General features: G+C 43.8%; 2 protein-coding genes across 5 annotated transcripts in view; one reads left to right on the top strand and one right to left on the bottom strand.

Moving 5' to 3' along the window:
* The window catches only part of LOC135394255 (CD151 antigen-like), a 257,319-nt gene extending 238,673 nt beyond the window's left edge, over positions 1 to 18,646 (bottom strand). For 3 of the 4 annotated variants that reach the window (XM_064624917.1, XM_064624920.1, XM_064624921.1), the window contains exon 1: positions 18,345 to 18,646. The gene's annotated coding sequence lies outside the window, so the exon portion shown is untranslated. Of the gene's footprint in view, positions 1 to 10,547; positions 10,596 to 18,344 lie in introns of all 4 variants that reach the window. The other variant, XM_064624919.1, reaches the window with a different exon arrangement.
* LOC135394256 (uncharacterized) overlaps positions 1 to 21,160 on the top strand; it is a 726,492-nt gene that overhangs the window by 362,616 nt on the left and 342,716 nt on the right. The gene's annotated exons all lie outside the window — the stretch shown is intronic.

Raw genomic sequence — 21,160 nt, 5'->3', positions numbered from 1 at the left:
ACCTTTCCTCCTTTGACCTTTCCTCCATTTTTTTTCTTTGTTCTAATAAATACGAATATCGCCCCCCCCCCCTCCCCGTCTCAGTCCCTGCGTTTCGCAGTGTTCTTCCCCTTCTTTTTTTTTTTCTTTTTGCGGTGCAAGCGAATATTTACCGCTGCAGCCAAGCTGCGTAGGTCTTCCTTTTCTTTTATTTTTTTCGATGCGCTAACGGACGTATGACGCATGAGTTCGGACTCTAAAGTTTTGAAATTGTAATTGCTCGGTTAAGTTGCCCATATCATCGTCATCATGTATCTCTATCTCTCTGCTCAGTTAAGATTTTCAATTTCAGGGGCCTCTTTGCGTGTGCGAAATTTTAGAATTTCAGTATCGTGTTCCGTCACGTGATGACGGAACGCGAGAGCCTTTGAGAGCTACAGATTTAGCGCGAAAAAACGAGACGTTAGGAAGGAGACACACACAACAACCGCTGTATGTCTCTTTCCTATCGTCTCGTTTTTTTTTTTTTTTTTTCGTATATCTAGTTCTCACGTACCAAATAACACAACAGTCCACGCTTCTTTGAGAGGTTCTCAATTTTAGAAGGTAAGCAATATGACATTGAAACACCGTCGATGGCAAGAAATGCCCTTTTCATCAGCGAGTTCACCCACCATTTTGCAAACGTTTACCTTGTTTCATCTGTCACTAATGAACGTTCGGGCTTCACAGAAGCGTTATATATATTCAATACGCTAATCAACTTAACTGAACTCAAAAATTTAAGCACTGGCTTTTTTTTCTTTTCCTTTTTTATATTAGGTAACGTGAGGCTAGAAAGTAATGAGCTTTTGTCTTGTCCCTTGGCTATCGTTTTATGGTGCATGTAAATGCATGTCTTATTCATTAAAGTGCGCACAGAAAGCGACGAAAAACAGTGCACGGCATCGAGAAGCACGGGACCACGGACTCTATGATATTGGCTCTATGACCTATCACTTGTTGCTCGTTATACTCACGCGCCGTAGAGAAAACATCCGTGCCGTGGTTTTTGCTTTTCTCGGCCGACAATTAATTTTTATTGCAGCATTTTCATGTTTTCGTTTGCTGTGTCGAAATACTCGTATGTGTCCAAATCGTAAAAAAATAACTAAAAACGATTAACAAAAAAAAAAAAAAAAAGCAGTGCAAGGGGACAACGAAAGGGACACAAAACGAGACAAACACAGCTCACTGAACACCCAGCAACCCGCCAACACCAACCCGCCCGGATTTCAACTTTATTTCCGTAATCCCTTTTTTTTTTCATCACCACGTCTTTCTCTGCATGCTTTGTCGCGTATACATATTTTGAGCTTACAAACATCACAGTACATGAACTAATCTGCGATAGTTGTCATGATAGCGAACAAAAACATCGTCTATGCCCTCCGTCAGACATTTCAAGCCTGCTGCTAATCCTGCAAATGTATGCATAATAGAAATATTTAAAGTACTCTGTAACGTAATTTCAGAACATTTGCCCTCACCCAGGGCCACTGAGGTAGACATGAATGAAGAAATAAATAAATAATAAATAAATTCCCTGTGATTTAGAGCATGCCTTCGGGACCTTTAATGCGTAATCGCGTGCGCATCGCATGTATTCTGGGCTCGTATTTTGCGCACTTTGCAGTACATGGTCTTCTGTTTATCTGAATCAGGTCCCCCAAGGTCGCCATTTTCCCATGTATTTGTTCCTATCCCGATGCGTGCAATGCCGGAGACCGCCCATAGATACCCCATTGTTGCCAGACGTTGGCTTGCGTTAAATTGTAGCGCGCTAAAGATCCAGTTGAAGCACAATCCAAGTCAGGCCAAGTCACCGAAGGAGAAATGGACGACTGCGCCTGCGGCGCCTGGTACGACAGGTACGCTATGTGATGCACGCAGCCGTGCACTAGATCCTTCCGATCGCTCAACACGTTTAAAAACGGGACCAAAAAGTGAAACACGACACAGAAAGTTGTTATACGCGTTTTATTTGGACATATAAAGACTAGATTCATTCGCAGAAACAACAAAAACATTTTGCCGCTAAACTTAGCGCGCTGAAGTGATCCGGAACGGCAACAGTGGGGTACCTAGTGGCGGCCTTCTTCGTTGCACGCTTTTCCGAGGTGAGTTTGGGGGACCTGATCTGAATATGCACGAAAACGCTGTTCCAATACTGTACTGTACGGTACTGTAAAGTAGTAGACAAGCATGATATGCCGGTGATGTGGCTAGAGACTTTGTTGCTTCTAAATACCATATGCGGAACAATACGACCGACAACGCGCTATAAATATTTTTAATTTGCCATGAAAGATGCGGCGTAGTGGAGCGGTGCGACGCCTGGTGAACAACCCCCGTACAGCGGGCAACACTGAAAATGGTATTACACACTATTACATCGGAACTTCGTTATTGTAGTAACCATATTATTAGGTTTCCTGTTTACCTATGCATTCTCAAACCCGTGTTAACAGTTTAACCTGTTAACCCCTGTTTTTGCGAAGTAGCCCAGCGCCTGCCGCTGTTCGATGGAGGCTCTCCCTACTTCTCTGCTGCGTCTGCGCGCTCCTTCTGTTCGCTGCCTCTTTCGAACGAACAAGCTCTCTCTGTGAACCTCAGTGAACAAACAAGTCCCGACGCTGTCTGGCTTCTTGAACGTCTGACACTTTTTTTTTTTTCAACAGCTCAGTATCTCAGTTCAGTTGGCTTATCCGTTTATCCTCAGATGTGGATCGTTGTGTGGATTGCAGGGGCGGATTTTGTGGTGGGTTGTTATGTCGGGCCCGGTGTTATACGCATGCAATGTGGCTGCCGCCGTACGTGTCAGGAGTACGGATTCATTTCGAATACCTAGTACAGTGTTGCCTGTAATCTTTAATTGTAATTTTCTAATTAATTGCACCGTCGATTGGAATGAAACTTGCGCAGTTTTTGTCCTGGTGGCTTGGACTATCGAATAGCTACACTAAATGACACTTGATCGGTGCTGCTTTACAGTACCTTTAAGATGTCATGTTCTCTTATTGACTGGCCCTGTTACTATGACTCGACAACGTTCGGGCCAAAGTGGCCACGCCATGACTGCGCTGACGCAGGGAGCAAATCTCAGTGAAATGTGAGAGTCATGAGGTATTGTGGCCTCGTTTTATATGTTAGCTCTAGTTTTTCACGCGAAACTGTGCATATCATTGCGTATTTCAGTGAGCATTGTGTGTATTGTACATACCATCATCATTTCGTTCACATCCGTATAACATGTAAACAAATGTTCTGTATATTTCCTATTTCTGCATGTTGTTACATGTGGCGAAGGCTTTAATTACCTCACGAGAGAGAGAGAAATACATGATGACGATGATATGGGGATGACTTCCGCTCATTGACCAGAATGCTACCCCATACCTCACGAAAATAAAACGTACCTTCCAGATTTTGTGTATTGGTGATAGCTGGTCCTTCATGTGTGCTTCACTGTAACATTTTTGTTTAAGGCAGCGAAAGCACGCTTTACAGGGGCATAACGCCTCGTTACATTTTTTTTTTTCGATACGTTTCGTCACATTTCTTTTCCCTTTTTTTTTTTTTTTTCATTAGGAAGGTTAGGTATATTAAAGAAGGGCATTTAATACAGTCTCGGGAAAGTTACTCAAAAGATGTAACGAAATCACAGTTACAGTTAGCCTTAAAAATACTGACCGAGTTACAATTATTATTTTTGAAATGTAACCAGTTACAGCTACAGTTACTGCAGTGGCTGCAGTTACTCACCACATCATCATTCCAGTTATGTGTGTGTGTGTGTGTACTGCACCAAAGTAACTTAGTTACGTTACAGTTACGAACATGCCAAAATAAATGTCACTCGAAAACTCGTTTTAGAGCACGTTACTGTCCAAGCATAGCTATACCGTGTTGTAGACACAGGATTTCCCATGGACCGTAACAGCAAGGTGCGGGTTAAGTCTGCGTGCGAGATGACAAGATTTGTGTCAGAGTATTTGAAGCCTCGACAAAATGACACTAGGGAATTGACGCGTGGAAAATATCGCAATATCTAAGTAGCTTATACCCCTGTCAGACGTACTAATTTAGTGTCACTTATTTGAAGTGCACTCCGTCCTGTAATGTCACTTTCACTAGGCTCCTGCTACACGGCATAAGTAAGTGTCACTAAGCAGTCATGGTGATGACGATGGGCGAGCTTGAACTCCCACCTAACATCGGGGAGTGCGCCATGCTTTCTTGGTAAAATCATTTTTCTTACGTCCAGAAACATTTCATAAAGATTTTCTTCGCAGTTGAAGTCGATTGAACGTCACAAATATAATTGTTGCGAACCAACACAAGTATATTTATTTGACAAATTTTCAATCTTCTTCTTCACCTCTTTGGTGGTGTTTACTATGTCGCGCGTGCAACTGGCCCGCGATGTCAGCATACACTTTCGCGTTTCGCTTGGTCCTCCCATGTTCTGAGAGCATAGGTTTCTATCTCAGACCACGATGCCCTGTCTTTTTTGTCTTCCATTATTCAGTGCTTCACTGCGAGTATTTCCCGATTTCGCCGGTAACACTTAACCACCGTGCAATGTCAACAAATATGGCTGCCGCGAAGTGGATTACGAACTCTACTGGGCAGTCTGTGAACGAGAGTACCGGTAAATCACGCCAAAAATCCTTACGTCTTTCTTATACAAATCAGCGCTGTCTTAACAAATTTGTCCAAAAATAAATTCCGATTGGGTTGTTTCTTTCCTTTTCCAAAAATAAGCTTTTTGTTACGCAATCCCTGCCGTGGAGGCTATGTACTTGATTGTCGCAGGCAAAGTGAAGTGAGGTTGGCGAACTCACTTCATCGTAAGTGTACTTTGCATTTAGTGTCACTAAAAGATGCCGTGTGACTCCGAAAGAATGACACTTACTGCAAGTGTACTCGCTGAAAGTGACACTAAATTAGTACGTCTGACAGGGGTATGAGTTGCAGTTGCATAAGAGCGGTAACGAGTTACAGTTGGAAGTTACTTTTGTAGAAAAGTATCTAGATACTGGAACTAGTTACTCCAAAAAGTAACAAGTCACAGTTCCAGGTTACTCGTAAATTAGTTACTACCGAAGACCGATTTAATGACAAGGTACCGGCGGTGGGATTCGAACCCACGCTCTCTGATCAGTGTTGTGTTCTTCCTTCCGTGTTTCATTGCCTAGGCAACTACTACGTTGGTGAGAGGGCTAGGTGCTCTGGCTGCCAGCGGCCCCTGAATATAGGCATGACCGTGTATTTACTACATTCATTACACGTCAGTGTCGGTAACCAACACGACTCTTTGGTTGCTCTAGACCAGAGTCACTTTATAGCACTGCAACAACAACAGATAAATTGATTTTGACGATGAATGGGGAAATAGCACCGCAAATCATAACCTGTATTGCGAAAGATCGCATACGACACTCTCCGTCAAGACGAGTGCCTGCCAGTACGATGAGACGAAAGTAACCGTGTGTTCACGCTAGAAACGTTCCCCAGAACACCCCAACGAAAGATGTGGAGGACGTGATAGCTTTCGGCTATCACGTGCTTCCCCGTGCTTCCCCTTCCCCCGTCTTCTAATATTGGAAAATCTCCTGCGGCTCATCCACAAGTCACGCCTACATGTATTACACCAGGCCTGAAAGCTTCGCGGTGCTCCCATACAAAACTTATGCCGAACTTAGTTTACTTGTTTACCGCAATGACGCTCGCTACATGGCCTAGAATGGTGGAGATGTCGTTGGAGGGTAATAAGTGTAAAATATTAAAATATGTCTAAGAGTAATGAAATAGCGGTTTGTAGCACATATATTTCAGCAATTCAGTCCTAACAATATCTGGAAAATACGTGAATGTTGATATACGCACATAATAGAAAAGTGTGATGACGACGGTTAGCGTGGTCTGCTATGATCATCCGTTGTCGCATAACGCTCGCGTTGACGGCTAGCATTTAAATTACTTCGAATTTGCATTATGCCTCAAATTTCCGTACATATGACGTTTATTCGAAGGCACAGCTGCAACGAATTTCACATGGGTAGTGCACGCAACGTTTGAAACCGCTTTGAGGGGAAGCAGCCGCATGCAATTGGCGGGGTAGAGGGCGTTATAGTATAACTATTTCCCGTAGCGGATCGCGCTCTGATTAACAAACTTCTGGACCTTTTTAGAGAGCGCTAGTGTGGCAGGTAAGCGAACTAAGTGTGGCACAGACTTTTTTTTGGGAGCCTGGTGTAATACACGTAGGTCCAGCCACAGGATACTCCGCAGCAGACGACAGGGCCGATGGTGTGGTCTGCTATGTACGGAGCACACCACTCCTTATATTCGCGAGACGTGCGAATGCTCAGCATAAGACGCGACTGAACATCCATCTGATGTGCAGTGCTTTGCTTTTTCTTCCATTAGAATATTCTTTTGCGATGTCGCTCGCGCGAATACACGATAAATAACCACTTTATTGTGTCCTACATACTCTTACTCACGCTTACGCACGCACACAGAGCCGTAGCGACGGGGGTACGAGAGGGGCAGCCGCCCCGGGCGCCCTTGCCATTGAGGCGGCCGAACGTCAGGCCTTGGCAGGTTGGTTGGACAGTATAAAGCGGGTATGAAGAGAATTTGAATTTACGGTCTCGGCAGTGCAAATAAGCGTTTTCTTTTCGTTGTTTACAGGGTCCCTGACGGCAACGGGAAAGGGGGGGGGGGCGCTTCAGGTTTGCCCTGCCCTAATTTCAGTAGTAAACCGTACTGTGTGGTGCTCGACAGTTCCACATTCATTTTAAATCACTCAGTGCTTTCAGACATCAGGCTTCGTGGAACAGATGGTCGTAGCAGTCGCATCAGTTCGCAGCACTTAAAAACAACCACAACAGTGCGACCTACGCTTCGATTTTTTTCTTTCTACTTCTATTCTATTTTAGTTCCAGACTGGGGCCCCTTGGGCTACATTTGCGAAAGAGAACAAATAATGACAGCCGAGACGACATTACATCCATAACCTTCGAATTACTTATCAATTCTGTAGAACGGCATACATTCTAACGCGGTACCACGTCAGTTGGAAAACTATACCACATAATTATGTCTGCCTCAAACTTTTTCTTTGTACCTTTGACTGTCAGCACCGCAACTGGATAGCAAAGAATTTGAAAATGTGTAAAGAAAATAATGGTGTAAATGCGTAAAAAAATGTAAATGTGGATTTATCCGCATGTGACTCATGTTCTGTGTCACGAGTAGTCAACCATCTCGGTGTCTTCACCCGTTCCTCATTATTTTCCACGAATTGCTAATGCTCGTTAGTTTTAGTTCCTAACTCACTCCTCTCTGTAATGCCTAACGGCCCTGAGAGTATATAAATAAAGAAATATGTGACAATAATGTACCACACATGTCTTCCTTCGTGTCGCCACCACCGGCTGATAGTACAGTTGGGGCTTGGTCTTAAGATCGTTTTTTCATTGTCCTATACCTCGTCGCGGTGATTGAAATTAAGGTTATATATATTTATTTGTCTATAGAACGGCGTAAATACAGGCTAGCTGGTGGATAAATTCCATGATAGGCAAGCCTGAGCGATGGGCAAGAACACGTAAACAAACACAAACACGAAGGCTCTATATTGCGATATTCCCGATCTGACACTTAGCCACGTAACTCCGAGGAACCGCAAAGCCTCCCTAAAAACCCAGCAGAGCGAATCCCACCTTTACACAGGTAAGTTTATGGTGCCGTAGTCGTGCGTCTTGATCCTTTTAATACTCCGAGGTCCCTGTGTGCGTGACCGTGCAGGGTGATTGTGCACAAAATTCGGAGACGCCCAGAGATCGATAAACGTACAAGCCCACGGCAGAGGCGCTGTTAAGAAACAGCGAACGCAGCGTTTACGTCTATGCACAATCTTTCAGGTCGATAGGTGCGATAATGTCAGCCACTGCACAAATATGACCTGGTGTTTGTATTCAATCTTTTATTCAACCGTAGACGAACGGAAGTAAGTGATTAGATTGCGAAGTAAGGTGCAAATACCGTGGTGTTTTTAAGTGTCGATATATCGCGATATTTCGGCCAATTTCATAATCATTGAAATATATCCATGTCAATTCAATGTAATTGTTTATTTCCCATTCCGCGATGGGTGGGGCCGGGGAAAAAGCATGCAGAATGCATCTTGACGAGCCCACTGAGTCCCCTACAACAACAGGTGACAGCAGCTAGGGAGCATATACATATGGAGCACAATTTTAAATAGTATATGCGTATAGTATCATCCATAGCAGCGCACTTAAATAGTACACATATAAAAGACAATTCCAAAAAGTACACAAATATCCACACTCGCAGTACCTACTCTGAGCAAATATACAGGGTGTCCCAGAAAACGTGTCATTGAATTATAATAAAAGAACTACGCCACCTAGAATTATGCGGTCAACGGCATTTGTTCTTATTAGGTTTTTGCCACCTCCTGATGTGAATGTCATGTATCGTAAGTTTAATTATGTAAATATTTGCGAACTGAACTCGGAAATTTGCCAAGTAAAGGTCACCTTTTTACCCCACAAATATGAAGAGCGTACCGAATTCACTCAAGTTCATGATAATTGACAGTGATATTCACGAGCTATGCCATCGGGAAAAATAGCCGAACATCATGCTTTTCGGAGCAGCGGGTCGGAACGCGCGATGACTTTTTGCGCGCAATCGCTCTCAGTCCGACGAAAGGAGGTTCCAAAGCCAGCCCACAGAGTGATAGTAGAAAAGGTAGCAGTTCCTAAAATTGGGAGAGGGAAAGCATTATCCCAGCGAAAGTCGGACGCGATAAGCCATGCTTGTGTTATCTCTTTCTGCGATGCCAGGGTGGCCTGGGTTTCCAACCTCCTTTCGTCGGACTGACAAAGATTGCGCAGAAAAATTCATCGCGCGCTATCCTGTGGGAGCCCCGTAGAGCATGATGTTCGGCTATTTACTCCGATGGGATAGCTCCTGAATATCCCTATCAATTATTATTAATTTGAGTAAATTAGACACGCTCTTCACATTGGTGGGGTAAAAAAAAGACATTTACTTGGCAAATTTCCGACCGTTAAGCTCGCAAAAATGTTCATAATTAAACTTACGTTACACAACATTCACATCAGGAGGTGGCAAAAACCCAGTAAGAACGCTTACAATACACCCTCACCCACCCCCTCCCCGAGACGAACATACTGGGAATATATTTGCTGTGTCATCGAACGCGTTTCGCCTGTGATTGCATGGCATCCATTATGGCTACCGAAAGACCCAGAGCACGTGTAGTAACAAAACATTTGGGGACGAACTACTTCGTCTTCTTCTAATGGGACGACTCTTATTGGTGCAATTACAAATTTTCGTCATCGTTACCATAGCGAAAACATAGTCTCGCACCCTTTGGCTGTTTCTCTCCGAGGTGCACGTGACAGGAAGCGAACAACTTCCTCTTCCTCGTCAAAGCGGGTACCCTCCTCCACTACGATAGCTTTGTGAACCGCGCTTAGGACGCCGTCGTACGCGCGTCGCAGGCTACGACGTCTTAGCGCATCTTAGCGTAACTTACGATCGCGTTTGTGAATCCGACCCCTGAACTGTTCCCAATCTGCGAATCGAACAGACTTGCTCTCGGCGGAGCAACAAAACTTCCTCCGGAGGCGCCCGAATCTGCCGTTGGAATTCAACATATGTTTTTCGCCGGGAATGCTCCATGGCGTGGCACGCGCATGTTCGACTAAAAACCCCGATGCACGAGCTGAAGCGTCGTTCACTTCGTTCATGTCGTTCACGAAGCGAGAAAGTATAATTATAGGTATAACTATTATTGTGGCTCCGAAACGGAATCAAAGTTTGAATTATGATAACAAATACGAAATTAACATAGCGTGTAACGTAATTCGAAATGAACTTGTTTTTGCATTTTAGTGCCCCTTTAAATGTTGTTTCGCCCTTGATTCAGCTTCTCAAATAGTGTCGATAGTATCGACGTACTGTGAATACGTCACCGTACATCAATGAAGTCGTGCGGTCCAATATTACGAAAACGTCAATGGCAATGTAGCTAATGAAATAAAAGTGAATCCTGACAAGGTAACTGAAATACCAAAAACAAAGAGTAGAAAGGTACGCATAATGAAAGAGCTTCCTAATGTTTATTCTACCTAATGCACGGGATGGTTATTTCTGCTTGGTTATTCAGTGGGTTGAATTTGTGTTTATGATGTTTTTGTTTGTTTGTTTTTAGGGGAGGGGTACTGCTTATACTTCTCCCCGCGCACACTCTATCGCACCTTTATTTTACTATAGTAACAAATGCGTATCTCTGCCCTGCGTTTAAGAATTCAGCGTTCTAATTGTTTGTTTATTTGTAAGAAAAAAAAGCAAGCAAGACATATATACTCGACGCAGCTTTTGTAAATGTACCGTCGACACATGCACACATATTGCAGATAATAACAATCACGCTGATTGCAATAAGAGCTCACCAGGCCGTGTCTTGGTAGTGTGTAGGTCACAGGTTGTGTCTATGACAGCTGCGAGAATAAGGGAAACCATAAGCCCCCGCAGTGTTCAGTGGCCGGCTGTTAAAAGTTGAATTTCGAAATACTTCGGCCGAAACACCTCAATTTCTTCAATAGCGCTGTGTACTGCCACCGTATTTCGAGAGCTCGAGAGAAGTTCTGGGTAGAGCAACTTCGCAGAACTTCACCATTGTAAAATGTGAAGTGGAATGACAGGCTCTCTGTCACAGCGCCGGTAGACTGAAGGGAGAAACTCAATTTGTCGCATAACATAGAAGTTGTTGAAATCGATGAAGGATTGAATGACGAGTAAAGACCATTTGCCAAACACACAACGCTTGCCCATTTCAACCGTCGCATAACCGCTCTCATCTCCGTATGCCAATGGTATTACTTGACGTCCCGCTCTTTTCGTTTTTGTTCGATCGTTCATTTTATTTCATGTCACTTCATCATCGACCCATTAACCCCAAGTGGCCGTCGTGCAGTCAGCTATAAGCATACTGGAGTAGCCTCTCCGCATTCGTGGAACCACAATTTCTATATGATTTGTCTTTTCAAGGCAACTCAATGTCGACTCGGATGTCAACTCTGTCAAACTGGGGTGCGACAGCCGGTAGTATTTTGTAGAACCATTCCGTACTGTTTTCTTCTTTTTTTCTCTCTCCATGGTGTCCATATTTATTTTTCCATTATAGGAGTGTAGCAGCAGGCAGTCCTGACTCTGTCGACTAGGGTCTGCACATTCCTTTTTTTTCTTCTTTTTCGCCTAATCGAAACTGAATTAAACATTCCGTGTAGCTCACGACTGTGCAACAGCATTCTTGAACCTACAAGAACTTCACAATGCGTGTAAAACGGGAGTCAGGATTATCATTAAGTGCAACCGTACTTTGTACTTATTGCCTATAAAGTCACAGATACTACTGTTGTGGGAACGTGGGGGGGGGGGGGGGGATATAGGTTTATTGCAAAGAAAAAACAAAGAAAGAGGGGAAAGGTTAGCCTGGCTCCAGAAGCCTACTTGCTATTCCCGCGTAAAAAAAAAAAAAAACGAAAAGAGCGAAAGGAGCGAAAGAAAAGAGGCGCAGTGTCACATATTCACAATGTTGTACACAGACATAATTTTTTACAACATGTTATTACACTATGCTGAAAACGCTAGAACACTAACGTGACGCAAGCTGAACAACACTGAATATTTATCCGCTTCCTGCTCATAAAATCATAAATACTCGCACTACTCGGCGCTTGGTAGCATTGTGCACGGCATGCAGTTATGGTTCGACCTTCAAACCGAACTCCGTGGCTCCTATATACTAACGAATATCGGGATGTTCCAGCAGTGGAGCGGGAGCGGTATACCAGCGAAAATCCAACAGCCAGCTCAACCACATAGGAAAGAAATAGAAACCCCGTTCCAAGGCCAACCACGCGGACGTACACAGCGCCCTGCTTTTGGACGGTGCGTCCGTTAATGGTTATGTCGACTACTTTCCTGACGATGGATTCGTGTCACGGCAGAGGTGTCTGACAGCGTTAGCGTGACCGTGTAACACGCGAAGAAGTGGGAAAGGGATATTTAAACAACGACGGACGTGTCACGTTCCAATACCGATACGCTATCTCGCACATGCAGCGTCGCAACCGCTGCGTTAATTGGAGGTACGTGATTATCGTTGGTTTTCGCATATTTCGCGTAGATTTCCTATGCAGGAGAAAAACAACAAGAACTTTATTTCAGGATAGTGGGTGGGGAGTTTCATCGCCAGGGGCGATACTCTACCACATTGCTTGAGGTGAAGCAGGGAATGAAGCAGGGAGGTGAAGCAGGGAACATACCCATCAGACTCTGATTAATTCAAACTCCATGCAGGACCACAGAGTTTTGTTTCACTTTGCAAAAATTGGAATTATCGACTGCTTACTTAGGTCAGTGTTGCCAGACAAAATGATGGGTTGGTACATGGATAAAAAAAAAAGAGCGTTTGTTAATCTTTCCTCTGCACAAGACTGACTATAAGTTAGGACACACATAAAACATTAGTAGGAGGTCTGGCAGGCTTGTACGTATCTTGAGCACACATACTCAAAGTACAGTATTTTAAATACATTTTCCGATATTTTGGTACTCTACTCAATACCTTTTGCGACAAGTATTTTTAAAGTATTTAAAATACATTTTTTTCCTTGTTTGCTACTCAGTGCTAAAAATACTTTCCTTCCTGGTCACGCTGTATCTAGCACACTTCCCCGCCGTGTCCAGATTTTCAGCTTACTTCCCCCACCCCTTTTTCCATTCTCTCTCTCCCTCTCTCTCTCTCTTTTTGAATTCTCGCATCTGTCATTTATTCCCCTGTACAATAGGCTGGTCCCACGCTTATCAACACCCCGACCCCTTGTGTTTCACTTGCTGCTAATACTGCTGCTGCTGCTTGCTGCTGGTACTCTAAAGAGTATCCTAAATACTCCTGTGAGTAGTTAGTACTCTACTCAAATTGCTTTCAGTTTTGAGTATTTTGTACCCTATTTTAAATGCTTTCTGTACGGAGTATTTAGTATTTGCGCAGTATTTTGTACGTGTCTGGCTGGTCTGTTAGGAAGTTTGTTGATACAATCACAAATGGGGAGGTATCTAAAAGAAAAACTTATGCGTGGTCGGACTGCTTAGTCGATTCTTCAAAACAAAACTTTCTATGCCAACAAAAGCAAGCAGTTCTCTTTCTTTTGCAAGCAGAACCGAACGTGAGAAATACGTTCAAGTAAGGCATGTGCCTCAAGAGACGCTGTTGCCAATGCGCGGAAGCCGTTTGCTACCAGCCGTTTTCACGAGGGAACGAAAAGTACGAATTTTGCGAAAGCGCCGTTTCAAGCAAGCGACTTTTGAAAGATTGAGAACATAGTGCAGACTAAATAAAAAAATATAAATCTCTCTTAATTAACCGGAATTATGAAATATTCCAGTGTCAAGAAACGATTGGCTGCCGTAAATACACATACAGAATACAGGATTATGCGGAAAAACAGGCGTTTTTGGCACACATTGAGAACAGACCCGGTGAACATTCTAGCATCGTTCCGCAATGGTTGAGAAAAAAAATCTTCAACCAGCAGAACAGTGTAACAGCATCTGGTCATGTAATGAACTCTCTCTATATATTTTTCAATAAATCAATCATGTGTAACTGGTTATCACGCATGAAGTTAAACGGCGAGCATGACTAACATGACGTGTCGTGGAACAATTACGCACATGGGGGATGCGTACGCGCACTTCATATTATTGTAGCGGTTGTAAACAACCGTGCGAGTCAAACCCTCCTGCTCACGCTTCCCATGTACAACAGGAGAGGGACAAGGAGTAAAATGCAGCTTTCTTTTTGGAACGCGCCAAGAAGAATATCTGCAGTAAACTTCGGCTAAGGCTAGGTTCTGTACTGATATTTCATTGAATAGCTACGTTTAGAAAGAGCACCACTTAAAATTTAAGTACACGGTCTATTAACTACGCTTCAAAACCCCTCTCTTATGCTATACTGAAGGGTATTCTACGCGTGCTGTTTATACTGTTCTGGTGTCTGGTTCTATTCTGTGCTACCGTTCGGTGTTGCTACGGAGGTTGGAGATTATTTTCCGCATGTTATAACCTGAAAACACAATGTTTCACTCTAAAGGACTGGCACAGCAACGTTCATCCGTGCGGTAAGCGACTCTATTTCAATCCCCACTATTCGATGAACTCCAATTTCTGCGAGCATCGTTAAAGGAAAACCCTTCTTTGAAGCGGCGCATCAAATTTCTTTCTGCTACCACGACTCACGAGTGCTTTTCGTCTTGAATTGTGCAGTGATCGAGCGCTGGAACATGAGTGCGCATGAAAACCCGCACTAAATAAACTGCAGCGTTTACCTAGAGTTTATGTGGTTATCTCATTTTGCTGGAGTGCGTGTTGCACAAAAATGACTTTCGTAAAAGTGTAACTCGACAGAACCGGGAAAAAGAATCGTTAGCGAGCAATTTCAGACCTTCATGAAATCCTATACGCACTGTCTGTTACGAAACCGTGGACGCGCTTTCAGTATGGCATGTCGCAACGGCTCGAAATGCAATGTTGGGTTATAGGCGTACGTAGCGCTGCGCAGCCAGTGGAGGAGAGTTCAAGTGTTGTACTTGCACATAACTTTATTTTCATATCTCACATCTCATGCTTCGCGTGTAATGGGGTAGTGCACTGCTCTCCGTACTGCGATGAATCATCCCAGGCCATAGACATGATCTATTTGTTGTTGTCGTCGTAGAAAGAAAAATATGGAGATATTGACTCCAACCTCAGCGGTACTGGCTACTGTGTGTCACTTAAATGTGAAGGTGAACGTGTATGTCTGTGCGTAAGAAGAAGCGAAAAATTTACTATTAAAGGCGCGCTATAGTGCAAAAAGCCCTCCTCGCGGAATTACAGAAGTCGTTACTTTGTCAGCAATACAAAAGGAGCGAGATTCTGTCGTTGCGTCGTTAATCCCGGCAGCATAATCCCGAAAAATGCGCGCAACTTTTAAAAGATCGAAAGGAAGTGAGCAATGCTTGATGTGCATAAATAGTTGTACGTTTAATTGGCTGCGCGAAATGAAAAAAAAAAAGTAGCATCTTTACTTGGGCACCTTCACTGTATCGCAAATTGCAGTGGCTGAATCAATGATTAGTACGAACACAAGCTTCGATAAGATAGTCAAAGGAGCCGAGGCGAGCTCTATCTAGGGACAAATACGACACGAAACGCCTCCAAAAGCCTAATGGACAAAGTCAACAGGTAATTCACGAAAAAGCCAACGAGTGTCAGCGCCAAGCGTTGAACCTGGATCCTCCTGATTATCCTCCTATCCTATCCGAATCCTCCGCATTGACTTTTTTTTTTTTTTTCATTAACATGACGTTCTTGTGAATTCAGGAGGCTGAAGTAAAGGGGACGGGAAGGTCATGCAGGTGTAAGAGCGAGTGGAAAGGAGTGTATGACCTGTCCGTCCCGTTTGCATGAGGCTATCCCCAATCCACGAGAAGACCATGCCAATTTGGTGTCTCGACGTCTCTTGTTGTGTGCATAGCTTTCACACTCTATCATAACGCTTCTAGCGTATGTCTGCGTGCCCTAATACTGTTCATTAAAGGTTTTCACACACACACACATATACAAAGATGCGAATGTGGTGTAAAGGTAGCAACCCTGACCAGTAATCAGGAGGGTCCAGGTTCAACCCCTGGGCGCTGGCACTCATAGGCTTTTTCGTGGATTACTTGTTGACAAGGTTTGAGCCTCACCAACACCCAAGCAATGATCTCAAGGGCGCCAGTTGACCAAACTTCCTCTCTGTGCGGGAGCGAAGTTTAAATGACGGTGTTTCTCCGGGGCACACTCGTCCATCTTCTCATGCATGCAATTGTTATTCTGGCTCAAAACGCGCCGGTCATGGGTGTGAATACGGACGAGAACTCAGTGAGAGAATCTTGCCGCTGCCAACAAAGGCTGATCAATTATGCTTTGTGTGAGGCTATATGGAAAACACTTTCCTACGCCGTCGTTGTCACTGTGAAGATGCTACGAGAGCCCTCTGTTCTCTACTGCGCGTCGCGACCTTATGGGGCTATAGCACGCGAGACTATAATAGCCCATTGTTGGGCTTTCTATCGTACAGTAATTTTCTGACTCAATAAATCTTGATTACACACGCAGGAAACAGCCCGACCTGTGTACGCACATGTTAGAAGTATATAACGCTTTTGAAGAAAACTGTACTGTAGGAAATAACGCGAAATTCACGCAGTAGGTGTAGTTGTCGTGCAGTATGGGAACCAAAAGTATAGCGGGTGTCATGGAAGCGGGCTTTTGGAATGGGGTATTACAGCTAAGCCAAACTTGGACGAGTTATTTATATACTGTAAAAGAAATGTCTTCGTGTCTTGAACTGTCTTCCATGGAACCACACTATAATAGGGTTTTTGGAGAAGCGTAATTTAATAGATGCGTGTAAATCTACCCCCCCCCCCCCCGTTAATATTAGTTTGATATAAATATATAACTTTCACATATTTAAATTTCTCCGCTGCTACCAAACAGTATATAGGAAACCACTAACAATTTTTTTTTCTTCCACAAGTTTAATCTTGTACGTGTCACTACAGCTACCGAAATCAGAGATTTTTTAATACGCTTCGTTGGGGAACATCTGATATAAAAAAAAAGGATACCTTATCTACTGCCATGGACATTGAATAACTGTTCTGTATACTCTAAAAACAGAGCTTCACCGCATAGCACGCTCTTAGCCAACAATCATCCCGAATGGCAGCGTTCTCTCCCCTGTTTTGATGAAAGCGGGAGGGGAGGGGGCGTACGCCATTTTTGTGGCAATTATGAACTGCATAGTGACACAAAAATGGCGTACGTCCCCAGTTTTCAGCAAGTCAGAGGAAAGTACGATGTCACTCGGGATGATGATTGGCTAGGAGCGTACTATGTGATGAAGTTCATTTTTAAGAGTGATATAGGTCCAATGTCTGTGCTGCGTCAATCAATTCACAACCTTAGTTTAACACATTTAGTTCTTGTCGTTGTACATGTACACTCTTAGAAATGAACTTCACCACATAGCACGCTCCTAGCCAACCATCATCCCGAATGACAACGTTCTCGCCCCTGATTTGCTGAAAACGGGAGGAGGAGCCTATTTTGTGCCATTATGCACGGCACAAAATAGGCTCCTCCTCCCGTTTTCAACAAATCTAAGGCGAGAACGTTGTCATTCGGGGTGATGGTTGGCTAGGAGCGTGCTATGTGGTGAAGTTCATTTTTAAGAGTGTAGCCATTAATGTCATTTATTGTGTTTGGGAGCTACCAACTCGTAAGGTCGCGGCGGTGACTTTATTTCGCGGCTCTTGCTACAATCGTTTGTAGAAATAAAGTTCATGCAGTATTCGGTATGCCTAGAGCATTTTGCACTGCTGGAACTGCGAATGAGTGACTGCGAAGTATAGAGGATACTATTGATATTAGCTGTACTTGAACTCGTGTCAAAGTGCATATCGACTTAATTCAGCCTTGCTGGTTGCTATTTTCTTGTGTAGAGGGCATGATAATCGTATCTGCGCATAGATCAAACAACAAAACACGTGGAAGACAATTGACATCGAATTCCTCGAAGTGACGTCGAATTTATACGTCACTAGCTACGGATAGAGCGTAAAATGTCGGCATTTACATGACGTGTAACTTAGTTTCGAAATATTTCCAGGGTGCATAAATGTTTCGGGATTATAAGCACTTCGGTTTCATTACCATGAAATTTCTTATGTCACTTTCTACCTGCAGTATCTCACATCCTGTGAACTGTAGCAAAAGCAGGTCAGCCACGTTACAGACAGGTCGCAATTACACATTGAGTTGAAAGCGATTCGTCTTATACGGCGTATACGTTGGTTGATACGCAGCAAGTATAAGTGTGCGTTCAACATATTCCTTGTGCAGTGCTCTTCTCCGGGAATTTAGTTGGCGATGAAATCATCGTTTTGATTTCCATGGAAATTGTCTACAGACAAAGCCAACTACGCTTCGTCAGATCAGACCATCATTAAGTCATAAACTGAACCAATGAACGTTCTTCTGCTTATATTCAGCACGCACAAGAGCTTCTCGGGTTCCAGGCAGTACTGATACGCAAGTAACCGAAATATCAGTTCCATGCTGTTGATGTAACAGCGCAGAGGGCTCACCTGTGAGAAAAGTCCGGTTGAGATGTCCTGTAAGTGTCGCGCTCAGCTGGGCACATCGACGGATGAAATCCAGCTGACTCTCACTCACACGCACTAATCTTACCACAACATTGCAGCACTGTATCACGTGGCACGTTGTTCACGATGCACCATATAGACACGCACATTTCTAATCCGAGGAAGGCCCGAAATGTTACATGCGGGGGACGCACACTGTAGACCGCGCTCTCCGCCGACTAAAGCGTGCCGCCGATCTGCCAGACGGGCCCTCGGCTTAGACGTAGTTCTCGGCGGCACCTCGCGATGGCGCGGTGGGCGCCCCCTTCTCTCATTGAAGAGGGCACCGCGTGTGACGCTGTTTGGCGTCACTACGTACGTATGTTGCGATGCGTTGTGGTTCTGGCTAACCTCGGAGTTCCTGGAAGATCCTGCGATTCCCCGAAGAAGCACAAAATGGAACAGCTGGTGAAAAACGTGGAAAATTAATAACGGGACAACGGCGTACCAATAGTAAATATTTCGGCTCGTTGCCTCCAGTTCATGATGGAGGGTAGGCAAGAACGTGCTATGACTCATGTTCCTGGCTACTGATATAAAAAATAAAAAAAAACGAAGTGAGTGAACTGGGAAGGAAGGGGCAGCAAAATGAAAGCAAACAATACCTGTGTTTGACGAAGAAGAACAGTCTCTGTTCGAAATATCGGCGGCTTCTGTCCTGAGGCAACTCCTTCCTACATTCTACCGGTTCGCTGGATTTCTACCCATCTGTGTTTGACTGTTTGACATGCTCGAAATGCGAACAAGATGTAATGCAAATTACGCCCGAGAGAGAGTGGGAGGAAGTACTGTGTCATCTGTGGCTAATGGGTACCATGTACGATTACTTGTAGTCCCTGTGCACGATGTCAGTCGACAGTCGCCGTATTTTGCTTGATTTCGATTCTTATGAACGTTTATTTTTTCCACAAAGTGATGCTGGTGGAGGTGATGGGCAGGGTAGTCAAGGGCAGAAAGCTATGGAGTAGATCGGAGAGAGACCTGGAATTCCTACAGTGCATACAATAAATAGAAGCACAGTGTGTTATGCATGAGACACTACAATGCTTCAAAGAACAGGACAACAATGTGCGGATCTTCTGGTTGCTAAGGAGTCGATACTACGCAATGCCAATGAAGCGCCGACGCCATGTGGCGCTTGTCTTATTCTGACGGTAACAAATTAAACAAACCTCTACCCGAGAAACGTCATCATGACGTTGGTAGATACACCGAAACCAAAACAGATCGGAACGGGAGAGCTGGGTTCCACGAATGGGCAATTGTTCGCTGCCTCCTATTGAAAGAAAAGTGGGACCGAAGGTCGCGTCCTTTTCAGAGACCGTCGTAATCCCCTCAAGACCTTGTTCGCCACTAGCTTTGTACGTAGTTCAACTCTACCAAACTTGTGGCGCTGTCGAACATTATGACGTCATTTGTTTACAAACAGGTAGAGGTCTAATATAGTGAAAAGGGGAAATCGAGAGGCACGCTAAAAGTCATGCATCTAGGTAGAATTAAACTATTCCGTTGGTCATGTTCGTGCAGCACAGTGTGTCACTGTGGGTTTAGTGTGGAAACGATTGTACGGAATGCAAATGGAGGTGACGAATGAAACGCTACGCATATTGCACTGAAGCAACCAGTGTAACATGCACACTGCAGCAAGTGTAAGATTTCCTGACTACAGCGACCAGTGCAATTCGCCATAATTGTACTTTCGTTTCCGTTTACGAGCTTGTGCTGGGTGCTACAGGCGCGTGGGTGCTTCACAGAAGACGGACTAAAGAACTAGCATGCAATAGCAAACAGCAGCGTGCACCAAGAGCAAACAAATATACACTTATGTTAGGTCTGTTATGTTACTTTTCTTCCGACTTTCTACACTGAGTACGTCTCTCTTTGCGCAGCCGGAAAACTTCCTGTTTTAGTATTGCTATCACAGTACGCGTGCGAGCAGCAATTTTTCTGTAACACAGCAAATATAACAGCGCAAATTCGTTGGAGCAAGATGACTGGCACTTAAGAAATTTCACATAACGTTTTCGCGTTACGGTTTGTTGTACATTTAAATGAATGTAATTTATTAGTTTTAATTATTAATTCGTTACTGAATAAATAGTTTAACCGATAAAATAAAAATTCGATATAAAAAGTCAACAAAGCAAAAATCATTCGCCCAATACCTCGCATACCTCTCCAAGGCAGAGATCACCCCTAAATTTTTAGTAATGAGTCCCTGACAAGAAATTATTTAAGCAGTCTATCGTACGTGAGAGACCTTGTGTCATTAGCCTGTCAGTTACCCGCGCTTCATTGTTTAGCGAAGTATCCTTCGATCCTTTCTTTTTACGTCAGCTTTTCGACTGTCATTTCCATGCATATTTCAGGACCACAACGTCATAGAACTTTGCGTTCTAGACAATTACGTTGAAGTCCTTCCTTACTTGGAATGCTTACTTTATTCACAAAAGTGTGAAATGAGATGTGGCTTCATGAGACTCGCCTTCCATACAGCAGCGCAGCAGTGAAAACAAAATATTCATAACAATGCAATTGCTAGTGTAACTCATATTAGCAAAAAAAAAAAAAAAGACAAACGAACATGATCAAATAAAGCTATCAGTCGCCACACAGGTTAACAAGGAGATTTGGGTAAAGGCACAGCAATACTCAAGAAGTAGGATTGAAGTAATCGAAACATACACACACACAGACAGGCACAGGAAAATTCTAGCATTTCTTTGTCATAATTGGTTGATAACCGGGAAATATCTCAC

This window comes from Ornithodoros turicata, chromosome 5, assembly GCF_037126465.1.
Source record: "Ornithodoros turicata isolate Travis chromosome 5, ASM3712646v1, whole genome shotgun sequence".
NCBI lineage: Eukaryota > Metazoa > Arthropoda > Arachnida > Ixodida > Argasidae > Ornithodoros > Ornithodoros turicata.
The sequence above is the reverse complement of the archived record's forward strand: the minus strand, read 5'-3'. Positions and strand labels throughout refer to the sequence as shown.